This window comes from Camelus dromedarius, chromosome 32, assembly GCF_036321535.1.
Source record: "Camelus dromedarius isolate mCamDro1 chromosome 32, mCamDro1.pat, whole genome shotgun sequence".
Classification (NCBI taxonomy): domain Eukaryota; kingdom Metazoa; phylum Chordata; class Mammalia; order Artiodactyla; family Camelidae; genus Camelus; species Camelus dromedarius.
Window position 1 is genome coordinate 14,928,784 of NC_087467.1, and position 20,178 is coordinate 14,948,961.

The 20,178-nt window shown below is 35.2% G+C and overlaps 1 protein-coding gene across 6 annotated transcripts in view; it reads right to left on the minus strand.

Moving 5' to 3' along the window:
- The window catches only part of RBBP8 (RB binding protein 8, endonuclease), a 75,156-nt gene extending 58,512 nt beyond the window's left edge, over nucleotides 1-16,644 (minus strand). Inside the window, exons 1-2 of one of the 6 annotated variants that reach the window (XM_031439071.2) lie at nucleotides 16,467-16,644; nucleotides 2,071-2,164 (exon numbers count right to left, since the gene is read on the minus strand). The gene's annotated coding sequence lies outside the window, so the exon portion shown is untranslated. Of the gene's footprint in view, nucleotides 1-1,080; nucleotides 1,403-1,492; nucleotides 1,680-2,070; nucleotides 2,208-16,466 lie in introns of those variants that run through there. The other 5 variants (XM_031439073.2, XM_064481541.1, XM_010976939.3 and 2 more) reach the window with 5 other exon arrangements.
- Nucleotides 16,645-20,178: the final 3,534 nt, after the last annotated feature.

Here is a 20,178-nt window from a genome sequence, read left to right on the forward strand (position 1 = left end):
GCTTTAAAATATTCCAGCTAAAACAATAAATGGATGTTGGTTGGGGATATGTATCATGCAGAACTGAACTCTAACAATTACTGAAGCTGGGCAGTGGATGGGTATATGAGTGGTTCATAATTCTAGTGTCTCTCTTGTGTATGTTTATTATTTACATAAAGTTTTTAAACGTGGGATTGGGTGCTCTGCATTAATACAGCTTTATTTACAAAGAGGCTTGTATTCATCTATTTATTAACCCTAAAAGATAAGTCAATGGGCCTATACTATTGCCAATAAAAAACACCATTTATTAAGTGTTCACTATATACCAGGGGTTGTACTGTTCTATATTCTTTTTTTTTAACTTAATCTTCAGAAAAACTGAATAAAACAGCTACTATCATTAACTTCATTTTAGAGTTGGAGAAACAGGTTTAAGAGATAAGTAACTGGTCCAAGGTCACATTGCTAGAATATGTCTATGTCAGGGCTGGAACTTAAGTTGTGATGCCAATTAACTCCAAAAATACCTGTAAGTAGCCAAAAAACAAAAGGCAAGTATTTCTATTAAGCAAAAAGTTCAAAACAAAGTTTTAGTTACTTCAATGAACAATTTATAATTGAAGAGTATTAGTTTAAAACAAATAGTGTACAATAAGCAACCTTTAAGAAACATATCTATCTTCAGAGGAGGTAAAAAGGTTAAGTGCACCCCCCACACATAATAACAATTTATCAATACTAAATTTGCAAATTCTGACTCAGAAAATCCTTTCCAATCTATCCTGAAAGCCCAGCACTTTTTGCTGGCATTTCTTTTGATACTGAGCATTTCGTTGTTCGCTGCACGACGATGCATTTTAATTTCTCAGAAATGTGCATCTTGCCTCTCAAGTTGCATTCTAGGCTCAAAGGTCTGCAATAATTTAATGCATTCCTATGCATCCTGCTGCTGCCTAAACCACCACTTTGAAGATGCTCAGTAAAAGTTTTCTTTCCTGTCACACCACACATATTCATACAGTGAGGCAAGAGCCGCGCCTCAGATCACACAAGGGCCCTGAACAAATGAACAGTGACTTTGAGTGGTCCTCTTACGAGCAGAGCGGAGATCTGGAGGCTCCCATCCCAGGACCCTTAGCCATCAGCCGCTCCTCCCGCGCCGGACAGGGTTAGCGGGCCGTCCTTACCGAGACGCTCCACAGGAGAACCTCACGATTGGCGCCGGAAGCGCGCGCGGCGCCCTCCGGCACAGGTCGGCGCATGCGCGAGGCGGGCTCGGCGCCGGGAGGCAGGGTCTCAGCAGGTGCGGAGCCCGAGGACAGAAACGAGAGCGAGTTAATCCTCGCTCCGGCCCCACCCCCTGCCTACACCTCAGACTCGGCCCCAGAGCCATACAACCACCGCCACCCCGGGGCCAAACGCCTACGGTCAGCCCGCCGTTCTAGACCGGAAGCAGCCGCTAGGATCCAGCGCTCTGGGTGGGAGAAAGGAGATTGCTTTTACTCACGACTTCCAAGATTGCCTCGGGATTCTCGAAAGACCCAGCAGGGCAGCGGGCAGGCTCTGGGGCTGGGGAGGGACGGTCGTTCGCTTTTCTCCTCTTTCCCTCACTAATGTGCCAAACCCGCGGCGGCAAAGCCACCCCCTCGGGGCAGCCCGCGCTTCCCGGGCGTGGGGGAGGGCCCCAGGGCCCCCCGCCCGCGCGACGTCACGCGGGAGTTCCCGCGACGTCACGTCCCTTCCTCCCGCCGCAGAGCGAGGCGGCGCCCCTCCCTCCCTGAGAAGAGGAGAGGGGTGGGTCGCGCGTCCCACCCCGAGGGGCGGTGACTAGAGAGTGAAGCGCCACCTCAGCCGTCGAAGCGGCTCCAGGAGCTGGCGGCCCCCACAGCGTTTTTGAGGTCCCCTGGAGAAGGCTCACGCTGTGGGGAGCTTCAAGTTTTACTGAGAAGTTGTCAGTCTGTCTGACTTAAGCCCATTTCTGGAAAAGCACGTACGAGTGGCCTGTACCAGATGGAACGTTAAAATTCACTGAGGAGGGAATGGACACGGCTGAGTCTAACGTAGCTTAGGCCTCGTAGCTGTTACCTAGTTTAGTGATGTGACCTGACAGGACTAGGTCGCGTGGCCTTGTACAAAACGATGTATACTTTGCTCAGGTTAGAAAAAGTTTCCGAAGAACCTGAAATGAGACGGAATCAGAAATGACGCATTATATGTTGGAACAACATGCTGTTAGCTAAAATTTTTTAAGTCAACGTTTTCTGTAGCTGTTTGTTTATAACATTCAAATTGTTAGTATATTTTCCTATTTATTTTGGTTTTCTAAAATAAGCAGTTTAGTGTTAGAAATTCTGCAAATGAAGCTGAAGAAAGTAAGAGACGAGAATCACGATATCTTTTAAAAAAGGTTAGCACTTTTCTGTAATACAGGGTAATATTATAAACTTTAAAACGTTGAGTTGTATTTAGGCAATCATAGATATCAAGTGTAAAGGTAATTTTCCCATTCATCCTTGATCTTAAAGGATGAATATCACAGCTTACTTACTCCTTGCAATTGGGCAAAGTAGGATGTTTCTCTACGATCCTAGCAATGCTGTGGGAACCTTGGTATCTTTAAAGAGGGCTGCTGAACATTCATTACCCTGTTAAAGTAACTATCATTCACTTCCAAGTTTTATCTTGTTTTAATAGTCTTTTCAGTTAGATCCACTATATACCTTCCCACTTGACACTTATTACAGTTTAAATTATTTATTTAATTAATTCTGTCTCCCTACTAGACTCAAGTTTCTTGAGGTCACCTTATTATCACCAGACACTAACCCAATGCTTGCCAGTCTCTGGATAAATGAATGAATTGGGCATCCCTTGAGGGATTCCTTTTTTTTTTTTTTTTTTTTAAATTTAAGTGGAGAATAGTTTTGAATCCATTCAAAATCCTTAGATTCTCTTTATGGAATTTTATGATAGTCACTTTAACAGTGGAAGCAGTGGGCATCGGTGTAGATATTTGCCTCCAGTAAGGAGGCTTAAGACCCACATAGTGGAATAAATTATGAAGTCCTGAAGATCTATGAGAAAACTTCATTAACAGAGAAGCAGATATTTTGAATTCTTTGTAATACAAGGTTTCTCAAATCTTATGGCTTAGAACAGTGCTTTCCAAACTTTTTCAATACTTGGAAAATGAATACTTGATTACATATTGTGATAAAAAGATGAGACTGTTTTTATCCAAAGGATACAGAAATTAGGATTCCAGCCACCTCAGGCCCAGCACTGCCACCTTGAGGGCTGGGATTTTAATGTCCTAGCATACATATTGGAGGCCACTGGTTAGGAGGCTTGATTTAAAAATTGTGTAGTGAAATGGTTAGCATGGTAACTTTTATATATGTACTTTTAACCACAATAAGAAAAATTGTGCGGTAGCACTAAAAAACTCTAGGATTCTTAGAACTGTAGAATTTTGGAACTATGTAGATTTCGAATAATCCAACACAAGCCATTTTACAACAGAAGCTCTTTGTTGATTCTGCATTCTTCTCCTACAGCTGGGTAACTGAGGGTTGTGAAGGAAAAAATTACATAACATGTTAGACTGATATCACTAAAATTACATGGTTTCAGACCTCATGTCGGGCATCAATTAAACCCTAAAATCGCCTTTGTTCAGCTCCTTCTGTTGCCTCTGCTGTCTTCTAAACCTTCACTGTTTTCCTCAAACCTCTGTACAGTATTCTCAGTCTCAGCAGACACCCTAACCTCTTGGTTAAACAGTTGGACTCAACAGGTGTGATCTTCCTGACCTTCCCTTTTCCTTTCTCAACTCTGTGAATTAGGCAATACCATTTTGCAGAGAAGAATGCAACCCAAATCCAATTTCTTCTCACCAGCTCTTCTGTATCTACCTTGGGGCAAGCCACCATCATCTCAAACCTCTTCTGCAGTAATAGCCTCCTTTTTTTTTTTTTTTTAAATCAGAAATATCTTTCTGCTTCCACTGTTTTTCCCTTTACAGTGTATTCTCCAGCAATGAGAATGATCCTTTAAAAGTTAAATCAGAATATAACACCCCCCTGCTCAAGACATTCCAGGGTCTTCCCATCACTTTAGAATAATATCAACCCCCTTTCCATGGAGTCAGGACTGGTCAATCACTGTATACTACTGATGTCACCTCCTAAATGCAGTTCTTAACTAGTGCTTTCCTTTCCATCCTCACTAGTGCTTTCCTTTCCATCCTCACTAGTATTGCCCTAGTTTTGGCCCTGATATTTTTTACCTGGACTAGAGCCTCCTTGCTTCCAGTCTTGCACCTTAATGCAGTTTCCACACAGCTGCCAGAGAGCTCAACCTTAGTTTCTGATCTTGGCATTCCCTTGCTTAAAACCCTTCAGTGGCTCTCCATTACAAAAAGACTAAAATCCAATCCCTTTAAAAATGCCACAGAAGCCCTTCTTAACCTTGCACCTCTGCTTGTTGCCTCACCCTTTCCCTCTAAAACAGGGGACTGCTTATAGTCCTCCTTCCTGTTCTTTGCTGCTTCTTTGTCTTGGCTCATACAATCCTCTTCTCTTGAAATTAGCTCCACCCAGATCCTATATAATTCACTTTTATACTTATCCTTTAAGACTTAGCTCAGATAGTACAGTTTCTAGGAGGAGACAACCTTAATGTCTTTCTTCACTCCTCCTTCCTATCCCTTTCCATAAATAGTATTCTCTTCATTTTCCCATGTGTATCTTCGTCACTACATTTAATGCCATTATATTGTAATTGTTTTTGTATCTTTTATCTTACCCAACTAAGCTATGGGGGATTCCTTGATAGTAGAGACTGTGCCTTCTTATTCTTAGGTCTTGCCAGAGAGCCTTAGCACAGCACTATCCAACAGAACCACACATATAATTTAAAATTTTCTAGTAGTCACATTAAAAAAAAATAAAAACAAACAGGTGAAATTAACTTAATATATTTTATTTAACCTAATTTATCTAAAATATAATCATTTCAACATGTAATCCGTATATAAATTTATTAATGAGACTTTTTACATTAGTTTTCTTCATACCGAGTCTTCAAAAATATGATGTGTATTTTACCTTTACAGGATATCTCAGTTTAGATTAGCCACATTTCAAGTGCTCAAAGCCACGTGTGGCTAATGGCAACCATACTGGAGAGCACAGGCCTAGCATATGTAGTGAACAAGTAAGTTTACATGATTTACCTGAAGAACTAGGATGGAGCTGGACTACCGTGCTGATATCTGATTCTTAGTCTAAGGCTACTTCTGCTGCTTTTGCTGGTCATTTCCCATCTCTCTCCCACTCTGCACATCACACCATTTCCCTCCCCTCCTCGCATTGACACATGTATCCCCAGGCAAAAAATTTAGTGATTAAACCCATTATGATTATTTACATAATAATGTCCGGGACTTCTAATATGAACACACAATACTAGTAAACTGGGGTGAGCTGTATACTACAGTCAGAACTATTTTAAGAATGGAACAAAAGGGATAATAAGATAAAAAAATAAAATAAAGATAATAAGAGCAATAAAAGGGAAGAAAAGCTTTAACATAAAAGAATATTAACTGTCAAAATTTGTATCAACCTAAATGAACACTTGATTTAATTTTTAAAAAGTTGTTTACAGTAATTACTAAGTGTTGTTTGGGAATAGGGGTATATACTTCAATTAGTGATCTTGCCCCAAGTGCCAGAATGTTTTGTTTATGATTTGAGTTGACGGTGCCAAGATTCCAGTTAGGTTGAGCAGTTTTATAATTGCTTTTTATAAAAGATACCGTTAACATTCATGGAGGATGTCAGTATCACAGTTTTTATTTTGACAGTCTTAGGTGGTCATTAAAGTGCTGATAACAGACATTAAAGATTATACATTGTTTTCCAGTTAGAAAAATTAGCCTCTTGTAGTGTAGCCAACTTCCAACTTAGATAAAGAAGCTTTATTTACTTTGATTATCACTATGGCTACATATACCTTCTTCATTTCCCTTTATAAACTATTAAAGTAGTTTGTGTTTTAAAATACTTAGCTACTTCAGTTCACATCGGCAAAGGGCAGAGTTTTACTAGATGTATAATTTGTCCGATTTAAGAACCATTTCCTTATACCTGATACAGTATACTGTGTGCTTGCCTATATGCGTAGATTTGAATGATGGTAGGCTGATTAAGAATGTTAATGATCTGTTATTGCAAAAAGATTTATTGTCAGTGGAAAGGGGCATCTTTTTCTTCAAGGTCATCTTTTATATACAGTGGCTGCTTGGGCAGTATTTCATACCTATGCCTATAGGTTTATGAAGCCCAGGGATTTTGTTAGATAGCACTTAGGCTCTTTCTCTAACACTGGCATTTATAAGAAGCACAGAGCTTAACTGCTATAGAGATGATAAAAGAATTTAAGAGTGATCACCAAGAGTGTAGAGTAAAAAAGTGGATTTTATTTTGGGAATCTTGAGAAATGAATCTTTATCTTTTTATTCAGTAAATATAGCTCTATACAGCATTGTCTTGTTTACATATGTATAATGCTACCATGATGGAAGCTGTGGGAACAACATTTATTTACAGTAATGTAAATGGTAAATGTTATGAAGAGTTAACTGTAGGAACAAGTCACTGACACTTGGAGTCTATTAATAAAAGCATTTCTTGATAGGGTCACAAGAACAAACAAGTTTAATATTTGTTGCTTTGTCCACTTAAAAAAATAATGATTCACATCTTAAATGGTAATTTTTCCATCTATGAATTGATGAATTTATTCACTGCTGGCAAATAGTTGTGATCTTTAATGTACTCCTGCTTCTCAAATTACAGATATGTCTTCAGATATACTGGCTGACTTTTTTCTCCCAATTTTTCCCCATTCTAACTATTTTTGAGAAAAATAGACTTTGTTTAAAATATTGGCTTTTTGCATTTCCTAATCCATGTGTTAGTCTAAGTTAAGGAAGCTTTGATAGTTACCTTTCCAAAAATATTTTATGTTCAGAATTAAGTTCTTAAAGGAGAACTTCATTTTTAGCCAATACTTTTTAATTTTACTTAAGTTATAATCAGAAGTATTAAAAATGAATAATGAAATTAAATTATGTTTTAATTCACTTCTCACCCTTTGGGGCAATTTGTTTTTGTGGATGATTTAGGTTAGATAGAATTCCTCTTCCCAAATCTAGTACACTTCTTGTATAAAGTGACCATGTGCCCTGGATTACCACCAACAATTCTAGTTAATGTCTATTCTTCTGGCTTAACTTTTAACAGGACTCCCATTTACTCTTAAAAATGTCCTGGTTGGGTGGTAAGTAATATGGTCAGAAGCTATAAGGAATTTGAAATATAAACTAATAAAAAGGGAAGATTTAAAGGACCTTTCGTAGTCATGAGTACTTCCTTCTTAACTATGTATAGATCTATGTAAACTCTTTTTAAAGAATATTATAATACAGATAATGAAAGCCACAAAAGAATTGTGCTTTTTGGTTTATTGATAGTAATCTGAAATTCCCATTAGTTGAAAAGTTGTTTCTTTAATACCGATAGAAAATGGATTCGAGAAAAACTAGCAAAGATAAAATACAAAATACTTTTCCTACATAGCTTCTCTTTTGAACCTATAACCAACTGTGTCATAAATGTAGAACAGGTACAGTTTTCGTCTTTTCATAGAGGTTGAGAAATTAGATGGTGTATGTACAAACTAGTGGATCAGTTGACCCAAGACTCCAAACCCAGTCTTCTGGACATAATTCCTGTATCTATGATCTTTTCAGTATACCATGCTATTTTTGAATAATAGAATCTATAGAAGCTTATTCTGTTTTTAATTTAGAAACTGTTTTTGAGAAAATAACTAATAAATTTATGAAAAATTTTTATTACCTGAAGGCTAATTTGAAGTCCCAATGCATTTTTCTGTCTACTTCAGAAAGCTTTACGTTATATAAGTTTACTAAAAGGACTTTTAAATTTGATAGTAATTTGATTTGTCTCATTGAGAAGAGGAAAATAAACTGGGCTGTCTTGGTCAAGGTTGGAGTGAAGCACTATTATATGGATTAATCTAACTTTTTAAAGACTTTTTTTCAATAATAATTTTATTTCTTAGTGATTATGGCACACTTGCTCTTTTACTTGGCTTATAGTAGATGTGGATATTTGGGAAATGAATGTGAATTGATTCCTAATGGAATTAGCAAGTGTTTCTACTAGCTTTCCCAGCCCCAAGTTATAGATTCTTTCATGTAAGAAGTTTAAAACTAAATAGATTGAAGGGCCTGGAATTATGTTGTAATCTCGGAAAGGATCAGAGCAGGAAGTGCTCCGAAAAATTGAGGCCATGTTCTATAGTCAACAATGGCATATAGCCATATTCCCAGCCTATGGTACTGTGCAAATCCTGAGCTGAAGGACGACCAGGGTTTAGGCTCTGGCCCTATCTCTAATTATCTACATGTTTCCTAGAAAAGTCTTATTTCCCCAACTGGAAAAATGAGAATACTCATACTTACTGTGTCTAAAGGGGTTGTTGTAAGAATGAGATAGTATGTGTGAAATTTCTTAAAGAAGATTTCATAGAAATTTGAGGTAGCTTGCCTATTGGGAGGAGAGTGGTAGAAGGCTTTCCAGGCAGAAGGCATGTGCACAGATTCTGCTGTAGGAAGTCATTGTGAATTCTGCAAACTGTAATTACATAGTAATGTATTTGTATAGGTTGATTGTGGGAAATCAGCAGCAGCTTCACCTGATTTTTTGAACTAATTATAATTTTTCATTACAATCATATTAAGCAAGTAATTTAACATCTCTGTGCCTCGGTTGTTTATCAGTGATATGAAGATAATAATATATATCTTGGATATTTCACAGGATAGTTAAGGATTGAATGATTATATATATGTATTCAAATAGTATAAGAAACTGTTGTTAATAATAGATTTAAGAGCTATAGCTAATCAGAGAGATCTTTCCAATTGCTAAAATTATAGAATTGTAGTGAAATTCTTGAATTGCTATGCAAATTGTGAGAGATTTATAATTATAGAAGGGATTAAGTTACAATTTATTTAAATTTAAAAGTGCTTTTACGTATCTTATTTTCTTCAAATAATTAAGTTTAAATAAGTCAGGTAGTTAAATAGTTATCATATTGTTATTTCCATTATATTCTAAGGGATTGTAACAATTATCTAGCCCAACTGCAAAATTGCATAGAAAGGAGAAAGTGATTTATTCATTTATTTCAGAAATTAGTGGTCATAAGAAATTATTTATTTAACAAAGATTGCAATCTATTCAGCTTCAAATACAAGAAAGGGAGTATTAATATCAAGTTGATTATAATCTGAGCAAATTCGGTGAAGACCTGAGTATGTTTGATAACTCCTTTTGCAAATAGTATCTGTTATTATTGGACTTTGTTCAGCAGTGTGTGTCCCCACTTTTTCTTATTTCTATGCCCTCTTCAATTTCCCTTTTCTAATTTATTAGCTAATTTAACCACTTTCTAAGAAACAGTTATTTTTTAAAACTCTGATAATTATTTTATTCTAACATAATTCAAGTTAAATGAAAAGATGATTTGATTTTGATCAGATTCCTTTTTTATCTGTACCTATTTCTTCCTCATTTTCTCTAAGCTAAGTTTCTATCATTGGGCAAACAAGTATGGTATTTACTTAATTAAAGCACATAACTGGCTCTTCAGTTTTCTATTTTTAATCTACTTGATGAGAGCCTTCATCTAACGTATTCTTCAAAACCCTGCTCCAGGATCACATTATAAGTTATAATGAGTTAGTTTTTGTAACCAGACACTATTGGACATAGTCCAAGACAAACTTGTAGTAGTCAAAATTCTGTGTTTTACTATAGTGTTATTTGAGGGTCTAATGTAGTCAATCTATTTTTACTTCAATTTTACCAATGTAAACTTAAAGAATAAAGTCTTTGGATCAGTGCTGAGTATTTACAGAGTATGTACTATTTGTTCATTTTGCTGCAATTTGGCTCTTTAAAAATTGGCAACCAAATTCAGGAAATGAAATGTAATTTATTAGAAAATACCTTTCTCACAGAAGATCAAGTTTCTGTGCATCTCAGGTTTTGTGGGAATGGATCAAGTACATCAGACAAAAATAGGCTAAAGTTCCTCACTCTCCATTGAAATTACTGTTCTCATTTCTCAAACAGTCCATTTTAGTTGTGTAGTGTATTAGTTAAAAGTATATTGTTAAACTAAGGGGAAAGCAGTTTGACTGTATTTGTCCTATAATAGTGATGTACTGGATACTTCTTGGGCCCTGCTTGCTCCAGTCATTGCAGTGGCAACCAGATTCCTGACAGCTTTCACCTGACTTTCGGCCCTGGGGACTTCTCTGAAGCCTTTGGGAAAGGAAATACAACCTAAAAGTGTGAGGAAATTAACAACCCGTGAGGCAACCCTTAACTGTTGAAAGTCAGAACTGGTGCATAAATGCTCCTCTCTTATGTTTTCTGGCAGGCAATTCTGATGCAGCTTCATGGCTCCTAAGAAGGTACTATGATTGAGCCTTTTTGCCCATAGTGGGGGATGAATTCCTGGGTGCACTCTTATATTTGTTTTCCCTCACTTCCCATTTCCTCTCCAAAAGAGTTGAAAAACAGTATACTTGTTCCTGAGCAACATATATTTGTTTTAAATTTTGTCAAACAAGCTCTTGGACACTACTAGAGCAGAATGTAACAGCTCACTAAAATGCTATGTAGATGGTATCTACCATTCATTACTTATTCTATAAATATGGATCAAAGATTAATATTTTCAGAAATGTGAATGATCCTTCTATCTCAGACTGTATTTCATCTACTTTCAATTAGGAGACCTCCAAACCTAGACCTGTACAGATGGTCCTCGACTTAAGGTGGTTTGACCTTAATGATTTTTTGACTTTATGATGGTATAAAAGCCATACACATTCAGTAGAAACCATACCTCGAATTCTGAATTTTGATCTTTTCCCAGGCTAGCAACATGCAGGACAATGCTCCCTTGTGATGCTGGGCAGCTGCAGCGAGCCGAAGCTCCCAGTCAGCCATGCAATCACCAACATAAATGGCCAGTACACTTAAACCATTCTGTACCCATATAACCATTCTATTTTTCACTTTCAGTACAGTATTCAATAAATTACATGAGATAGTCAACACTTCATTATAAAGTAGGCTTTGAGTTAGATGATTTTGTAAAACTATAGGCTAAAGTAAGTGTTCTGAGCATATTTAAGGTAGACTAGGCTAAGCTATGATGTTCAGTAGGTTAGGTGCATTACATGCATTTTTGACTTATGACATTTTAAATTTACAGTGGATTTATCAAGACATAACCCGATCATAAATTGAGGAAGATCTATGTATGTTAAATGTAAATTATTTATGGAAGACCTCATGACAGAACTCTGTACTATTGTTCCATGTCCATAAATATTGTACTGCAAGCTGTAGAAAGTTATCAGTCTTGTATTTCTTAATGTTTCAAGTTTCATTTAGAAATTTATTAGATTTAAAATATTATCATATAGGAAAGGTTTCTCACTCCTAATCTAAATCATTATAAAAAGGATAGGCAAAGAACCTTCAAGAGAGTAGACTTAAGATATAACTTTGAAATAAAAATTTGCCATAAGTTGTGTTTTCACTTTGTCATTAATACATAATTTTCTAAGATAACAACTTTCTGATTACTTTTAAGACTATATGTGTTTAACACGATGAGCTATACTGTTTTCTATTTCCCAGTTAGTTTTGATGCATATCAAGTTTAGTTGTTAGTCCTATATTATCCAAATTAGCTATTTATATATAAACATTTTAAAAATATATTTTAATTTTATTACTCCCTGCCTTCTTTTTAATTGTTTATAGTAATATCACCTCTGAATGTACGAAAATTAAATGCAGATTAAATACTAATTTAATGAATAGTAGCATAAAGTTAAATTGGTTGTGTATCTAATAGTTTTAATAAGAATGTATAATTAGTGGGCTAAATTGGTGAAGTGGTACTTTTATCTTTAGGTATGTCATCTACATACAGGCTATTCAATTTAAGAGAAAACCAGAATGCACTTACCGTGGATATAAATTCAAACTGTAGTATTCACATAAAGCTTATTTGTATAGCAATTAAACATCTTTCAGGATATTAAAGTTGATTGCAAGAGGGCAATAAGATTAGTTTGTGTTATAAGTGGATCTATTTGTTGGTTCTAATATCAAATCATAACCTCTTTCCTGTTCTTTCTTCACACATTAGAAGATGTGTCAGTTGACCCAACTTTAGTTAGGTAAGCCCTTAGAATATTTGTTCACACTATTCTGAACTCCCTTCTGGCCATACATTTTATAAACATCTCATGTGTGAACTTTGAACATTAACTCCATCTCCTAGTCAATTTATCAGTCTGAGGCTAATTTAATATTATTTTTAGAAAATGTTAAATCCTATTCTATCTTACTTCTTAAATCTAATACATTTTAGACTCACTCACCCTATCATTATTTCCTCTCAAGATAATGCAATATAACTTAATATTAACTTACAGTAAGTTAATTCAGAAGAGAATCTTTTGGAGGAAAAACATACTCTAGAGCTCTGAAGAAATAATTCAATAAACAGTAGAAAGAGCACAATTCTTAGAGCATATAGAAATCCTTGGCCAACTAATCTGATGTCATATGAAATAATAGATATAAATACATGTAAAATGCCTTTGAAAAACTCAGATACTAGGCACAAATAAGGTATAATTTGGGCTATGTCACAATTCCTTTGGTATAGATGATTGAAATTTGAATTTTTAAAAATTCTTTGAGCCTTTTAATCACCTTAGTATATTGCTCTCAAAATATGTTTAACAAAGGTCTCTTTGAACCAATTTTTTAATTTGATTCAATTATATGGGTTTCTAATTTTTTTAATTTAATAAGATTAAAATATTTTCCAATATTAAATCTTAATGCCTTCCAAGTTTGCTGATTTAATTTTAGTTCTGGCAAAAAAATCTATGTTCTAAATTAAGCTTTGACTTCTCTTACTCAAGCTATTTGTTGAAATTTATTATATAGTCTATTAAAGAGGTGGGATGAATATTGATGTGCTGTACCTACTATGTTCTAGAAGCTCTGCTAGGTGTTTTACATACAATATCTTTGAACTTTCCAACAGCTCTTAGGGGATGGTATTAGTCTCCTTGATTTACAGATGGAGAAAAGAGAACTCAGAATTAAATAATTCCCAAGGGTAAACTAGTTTAGCAGAGTCAGTATTCAAACCCATTTTAGTTTGGCTCAAAAGCCCATATGTTTTTCAATATACTGCCATTTCTTTTGATTGTAAAGAGAAGAAACAAATAGAAGTGATTTTTTTCTAGAGTCCACTTGGACTGAATTAAATTTACCAAATTTAGAAGCATCCCTCTGGTAAGATTTTACCTGTGAAAAGATAAGAGGCTTAGGAGAATTACCTTTTAGCTCCAAGAATCAGAACTGAAAACTTTGAGCCTTTGGTTCTCAAGCTTTCTGTGGTCTTATTTCCTTGGAATTCCTCAAGTTAAAAACATTTAAAGCACTTGTGCAAAGCACTTGTGTGCAAAGCACTGTATTAAGATCTCACTCTTTAAATAACAGGTTCTATCACCTCTAAGATGGGTTTTGAATCCTGCAGTTCTGGTCTTCAAAACTTTATCGACATTTTCCTGTCAATTCTAACCAAATTTTAGAAGTACTGACCTCTTAGGCAAATCTTAAACTATATCCACATAAAAGTGACTAAAATAATACAAAAATACATACAAATATACTAAGAAAATGAACAATTGAGACAATTTAAAGCAATAATGAGTCAGAAAATGACAGCAGGATCCACAGATAATCTGGGCAAATATGAAGGAATGTGAGGTACTCTTATCAGTTTGATGCAAAATTTTGTGATGGCATTAAGAGATTAGGGCTTGAAAAGTAGTTACCTTCATTGCTAATGGCAACCTCATAAATTCAGCCACTGTATCAAAAAAGCTTGGGGGAAATAATTATATAGATTAAAATATAAAAGCAAATAACTTCTTAGTTCAGCAAATACTCCTTAACTTATACAACACAATTTTACTTTTTTAACAAATCCTTCAGAAGACATAGATTTCATGTACTATTTAGAGAGTTAATGTAGAGTAGTGAAAAAATATTAGTTTACACTGGTATTCAGGAAGCTGGGATGTTATGGTCCCACATCTACCCTTAGATTGTGTAATAGTGATTTAGCTACATTTTGGGCTTTTCATTCAACTAAAAAAATGAGAAATTGAATTCATTAGTAATTATAAGAGTCCTTCTAGCTCAAAAATGTTATGATTCTAAGTGCTTTTGGTAGGAAACACATGAATATTTTCAGGAAGGGGAGAGGTTATAGTTGTTGAGAAAGCTAGCATGGTTGATAAAAAGAGTCATTGTGTGAAACTGTGTGGCCAGAAATAAAGACAAAGGAATGCATCCCCAAGTAGACAGAGGAAAAAAAAGATTTTTAAATGACCAGAACACTTTCTGACCTGGACACTCAGATAATACAAGACTATATTAATGCATACACACACACACACACACACACACACACACACACACACACACACACACACTCCTTATTTGATTGATAAATCCATATATCCTTAATTTTAATAAAAATATCACAATGTATCAATATTTTAAAGGAATCAATTTATGGAAAGTACATAAAAGTCAAATTAAAAGGATTTTCTTATGTTTGAAACCAAAAATCCTATTAAGTGAAAACTGTAGAATCTCTCCAAAATGTAGTTAGACTTGAGATTTTACCCACAAATTTTATATGAAATATATATCTAGTTCCTAAATAGTTTTCCTCAGAGCCATAAACATAAAAAATGCTTAATAAATAAGTTTGAATCCCGAATTAAGTTTATCTTCAAACAGCAAGCCCTGTATATTAAACATAGTATGGTTTAAATTTTTAAAATATATATATATTTACCAGAAACACTAAAAGTATACTCTACTGACATATATCTATATCTAGCCTGAAAACTAATTGAGAAGAAAACAATTCAACCGACTAAAAATTTTGATCCATAGTCTCCAAAAATTGTCAGAATACAGTTTATGCTGAATAAAATTGATTTTTGGTTTGCTGAATCAGCACATTCCTTTTGAAGATTCAACATTACATAGCTTTTTAGAAATTCAGTTGAATTGTCTAAAGTTTTATGCAGAATTGCCATGGAGTAGGACTAAAAAGCATCCAAAAGATTTCCCTGCAAAAAAAGAAATCTCATCTGAACATTTATTCTCACTTTGTAAAAGTTCTTTATTACAATCCTAAAGGAACTCTTACAGCCTTTGAGTTTGAACAAAATGACAAAGTGAGGACTCTATAGGGACAATGAAAAGGATGCATCAGTCTTGCTCAATTCGAGGCAAGTCATGATGGCCTACAGATAATCCTTGAAAGGAAAGTATTTAGTATAAATCTGTTTTTGAAAGTTATTTTAATTCCCAGGTAAATTTCATATGTCAGCTTTTATATTAAATTGAATGCCCAGAAGATGTGTGCATTCAATTCAGTCTAATATTAATAACAAAAGGGGGTAGTTTGGTATGTCAAAGTAAATCTAAAGGGGTTGGTAACTTTCATTTTAAACGACACAAATTTTTAAAATAAATTAATTGGATCAATGAAACAGAGAGGTAAAATAATTATTTTAAAATATAAATTAAAGGAAGATCCAAATATTCTTTAACCTGAAAAGGTTTTCAAACCTAATAGGCATGACAAAACCTGTCTTCATTCCTTTCTATTCAGCTCAGCAAGTGCTTTTGAGCTCCAATAGTTAATCAGTTACCAGATTCCACAATCTTTGTTTTTCACACTCCTCACTTCTTGCAGTGAATTTTTCTTCTAATGTACTTAGGATCACCAAGCAGGCCAGCAATTTTTTTGTGTGCCTTAAAAAGACAGTTATTATTTTATCCACAATTAGATTTGTGATATAAAATGTTACTATATAGCAACAGCCTGTAAAACATAATAGTATATTATCAAAGATGTAGATGGCTTGAGATGAATCATTACATCAATAGGTAAAATAAATTTAGCAAAATTCTTTAACCCAGCTTTCTTAATGACTATAGCCATGCCCACCTTACAAAAAAGTATAGCAAAAGTATATTATATACCAAGTAACCTTTACCTAAACAAATCAATGAACATATGTGCAAATATTATAAAACAACATCTAACCAGCTTTGTATAAAAGATATAATGCAAGTATTACCATGTTAAAAATAGATATCTTCTTAAACATCATTTCTTAATTTAACCTTCTAAAAGTACATAGAAAATTGAGAAAGATAAAAAATATATTAACTTACCCTTCAATTTATTTAGAAAACTTCTGCTCTTGGTCAAAAGCAGAAGGTGTTTTTCACTGCTGACTTTCCCTAAAGCTATGATCTTACACAGTAAATCAGTGGGAGACACCTCTCTGGACCACACTAGAGTTTGCTAGACACTACTGCTATGTGGAAGAGTTCTGCTGCATCTAAGCTATATAAGGTGTGCAATGGATAACCTAATATGCCTTTCATTTAACTGGCTGGGCAGGTTTCTACCGTCTGAGGAACATGGAATCAAACCAGAATATGTTGGCACAACAGGCCAGTCAGACCGGTTCTTCTGTAGATCCAGAACCCGTCCAACCAGTCTGCATCAAAGGCTAGCCCAACAAGCTGCAGCGGCTCAGCTCTACTAAGCTTGTACCCGGTGAGTTATCCCCACCTCCCGTCAACTCCCAGCAAACTGCTCAGAATGTTGTAGCCTCCAGCAAAATAATTCACAGTTCTAGTGGGAGGGGTAGATCTATGTCAGGTACGGCAAGAGTCCATTGTTATAAGCCTCTTATTGCAAATAACTTGAATATCTATCATCCTCAAAGGTAGGTAATCATTTTTAAAATGCAGACTAAAGTCTGTAGAAAGAGATTATCTGCGATGAAGAAGAATCCGTAATGCCTGACATTTCCCCTGGTCCACTTGGTCTAGCTCAGCCTGGGGATGAGGGGTTGATATTCCCCATAAGGGCAGTGGCCCTGAATATTTGAAGGGAGCATTTCTAGAAGGAGGAAAACAAGATGTGGGTTGACCAAACATTTACCTGGGTGTGTTATCTTCCTTGTACTCAATGATCCTCATACCATTCCAGTCTAAAATGGGAAAAACTCTTATTTCTGTATACTAGTACAATTTGGAGAGGTTTACCTTGGATATTCAACAGTTGAACACAAATTCTTGATAACTGCTATGTCCTAGGAACTGTGTCAGGTTCGGGGCTACAGTGGTGGAAAAAAAGACAAGTTTAGTAAGAGGTGGGAACAATGTCTAAGTTCTTAGTTAAGCATGTCTACTAATCTTGTGGATGCAAGAAGTGAGCAACACATGATCACATTTTGACAGAAATTGGTTTGTATTAAGGGAGATCGTATGAGATTTGTTCTTACTCATAATACACATTTAGAGACAGTGTTTCCTATCTACTGATTGAGTAATTCTCCAACTTTCCTGCTTAAGTAAAATTCAAAGACTTAACAAAGAAAACAGATTACTAGACCTCACCTCCAGAGATTCTGATTCAGTAAGTCTGGGATGTTACCCAAGTACTTCCAGTGATCTTGCTGCATTTGTTACAGGGACATAGGCTCAGACTCCATGCTCAGCTTCTTTTCTGTTTGTACCTAATTAAATAGACTATATATTAATCACAGGTTGCCATATTCATCTTTGTATCTCCACTGTCTAGCACTGACGCTTAGAAAGTATTTAATAAATACTCATTAAGTAAATATCTACTCAGGGGCAGAATTTGCTAGATCCTAGGGGAATCACAACTAGTAACTCATATGAATCAAATTGCATTAAGTACTATAATTAGAGTAACTGAGGTAGGAGCACAGAAAAGGGAGCAGGTATGACTGAGTACGGGAAAGACTTTACAAAGGAGATTGGTTTAGAGACTTTCCTTTTTAACCATGACCGATAGTTTTAGGTACCTGACGACACCATGACCTCAAAACTTAGTAATAAGGTTATTGTCTAGAGCAGGAGTCAGCAGATTTTTCCATAAAGGATCAGAGAGTAAATATTTAAGGATTTGTGGGCCGGATTGTCACTATTTTAGCTATTCAACTCTAACATTGTAGCACAAAAGCAGATATAAACAATAGTCAATGAATGGATGTGGCTGTGTTCCAATAAAATTTTATAAACAAGTGTCAGGCTGGATTTGACCCCTGTGCTACAGTGAAACTTGTGAAAATTAGCAAGATTACATAATTAGTTAGGAAAATAGGCTTGGAAGTCAGAAATTGGGTTCCATCCCAATTCTGTTCCTTATTAGCTTTTTCATGAGAATCAGGCATCTGTTTTATTTATAAAATATGAATGAAATTAGTATCTAACCTAAGGTTACTTTAAGATTCAAATAATATAATTCATGTGAGTATCTATCCAAAAATCTATTACATAGTTAGGGTCCACTAAAATGTCAGCTAAAAATAAAAATAGTTAAACAAGGTAATTGAACATAAATATTTATTTCCATTATTTCTTTTCTTTCTTTTTCTTTCCTTCTTTCTTTCTTTTTTTTTTTTTTTTTGGTAGGGGGAGGTAATTCAGTTTATTTATTCATTTTTAGAGGAGGTACTGGAGATTGAACCCAGGACCTTCTGTATGCTAAGCATGCACTCTACTGCTGAGCTGTATCCGTCCCCTCAATCAAGTCTTTCTTACATTGCATCATTCTAACATTGGTTCTGCTGCCTTCTTCTTTTATATTTAAGTTCAACAGTATAATCCATGATAATCTCCCCATTTTAAGGTAAAGTGATTTTCAACCTTAATTTTATCTACAACCTTAGTTCTCCTCTGCCATGTAACAGTATATTCACAGGTTCCCAGGACTAGAACGTGGACATCTTTGAGAAACCATTATCCTGCCTACCACAGAAATTAGGTCAAAAGTCTCTATATTAACTGGTGAGATTCCCAGATCCATTCCTCTCCTTAGCTTCTGAATACTGGTGACCAGGTTCATATGCCTTACTCTAAAAGCCCAAAACTGGAGAACTTCTCCAAGAAATTCTCAAAACTTTCATCACCCTAATTCAGTGGTAATTAACTAGGGATGATTTTGCTTCCAGAGGCCATTTGGAAATGTCTGGAGAAGTTTTTGATTGTAAACAACTGGGGGAAGTAGGGGAGAGGTGTGCTACTGGCATCTAGTGGATAGGGGCCAGGAATGCTACTAAATATCTTACAATGCACAGGACAGCACATCCTCCATGGCCCACCTCACTGCCTCCCAAAATAATTATCTATCTAAAATGTTAGTAGTACCAAAAATGAAAAACTCTTCTTTAATGTTACTCCTACCAATAAACATCATCTTAATATAAATAAATAAATTCCACCTAGAGTTGCAAATAAACATTTTTATGTCTCATTCTAAGATATAGAATATCTAACATCAAAGAGACAAAAAGAAACCAGTAGATAAAAAGAACTTACAGAAAATAGTCAATGTTGGGAACAGAATAATAATAATTTAAAAAATCCATTATGTTAATTTCTTCAAAGAAATAAGAGAAGATGGTGATTACATGAAACAAGAACAGAAGGCTATCTAAAAGTAGAACTTTTGGATAATAAAAAGAGATATTGGAAAGTAAAAATATAATGACAGAAATAAAGACAATAGAAGTTGGAAGATAAACTTAAGGAAATCTACCAGAAAGTAAAATTTAAAAAACTACTGAAGGATGTGTTACAAAATACGAATAAATTGAAAAAGATGAAAATATGGAATCCAGAGGTAGCTCCATTTCTTCTCTTTGTTAAAGCTCAGCATGGCCACCAGTATTGAAGACTCTGTGATTTTTACTTCAAATTCACATTGCCTATGACTGAGGGAGGAAAAGGGAAGATGGGAAGTGGGGCAGAGGAAGAGGGAGAGAGAGAAGAGGAGAGAAAGAGAAGATGTGAATTTTGGTTTTAGATTTAAATTTAAAAGATTTTTTAAAATGCACGTGTT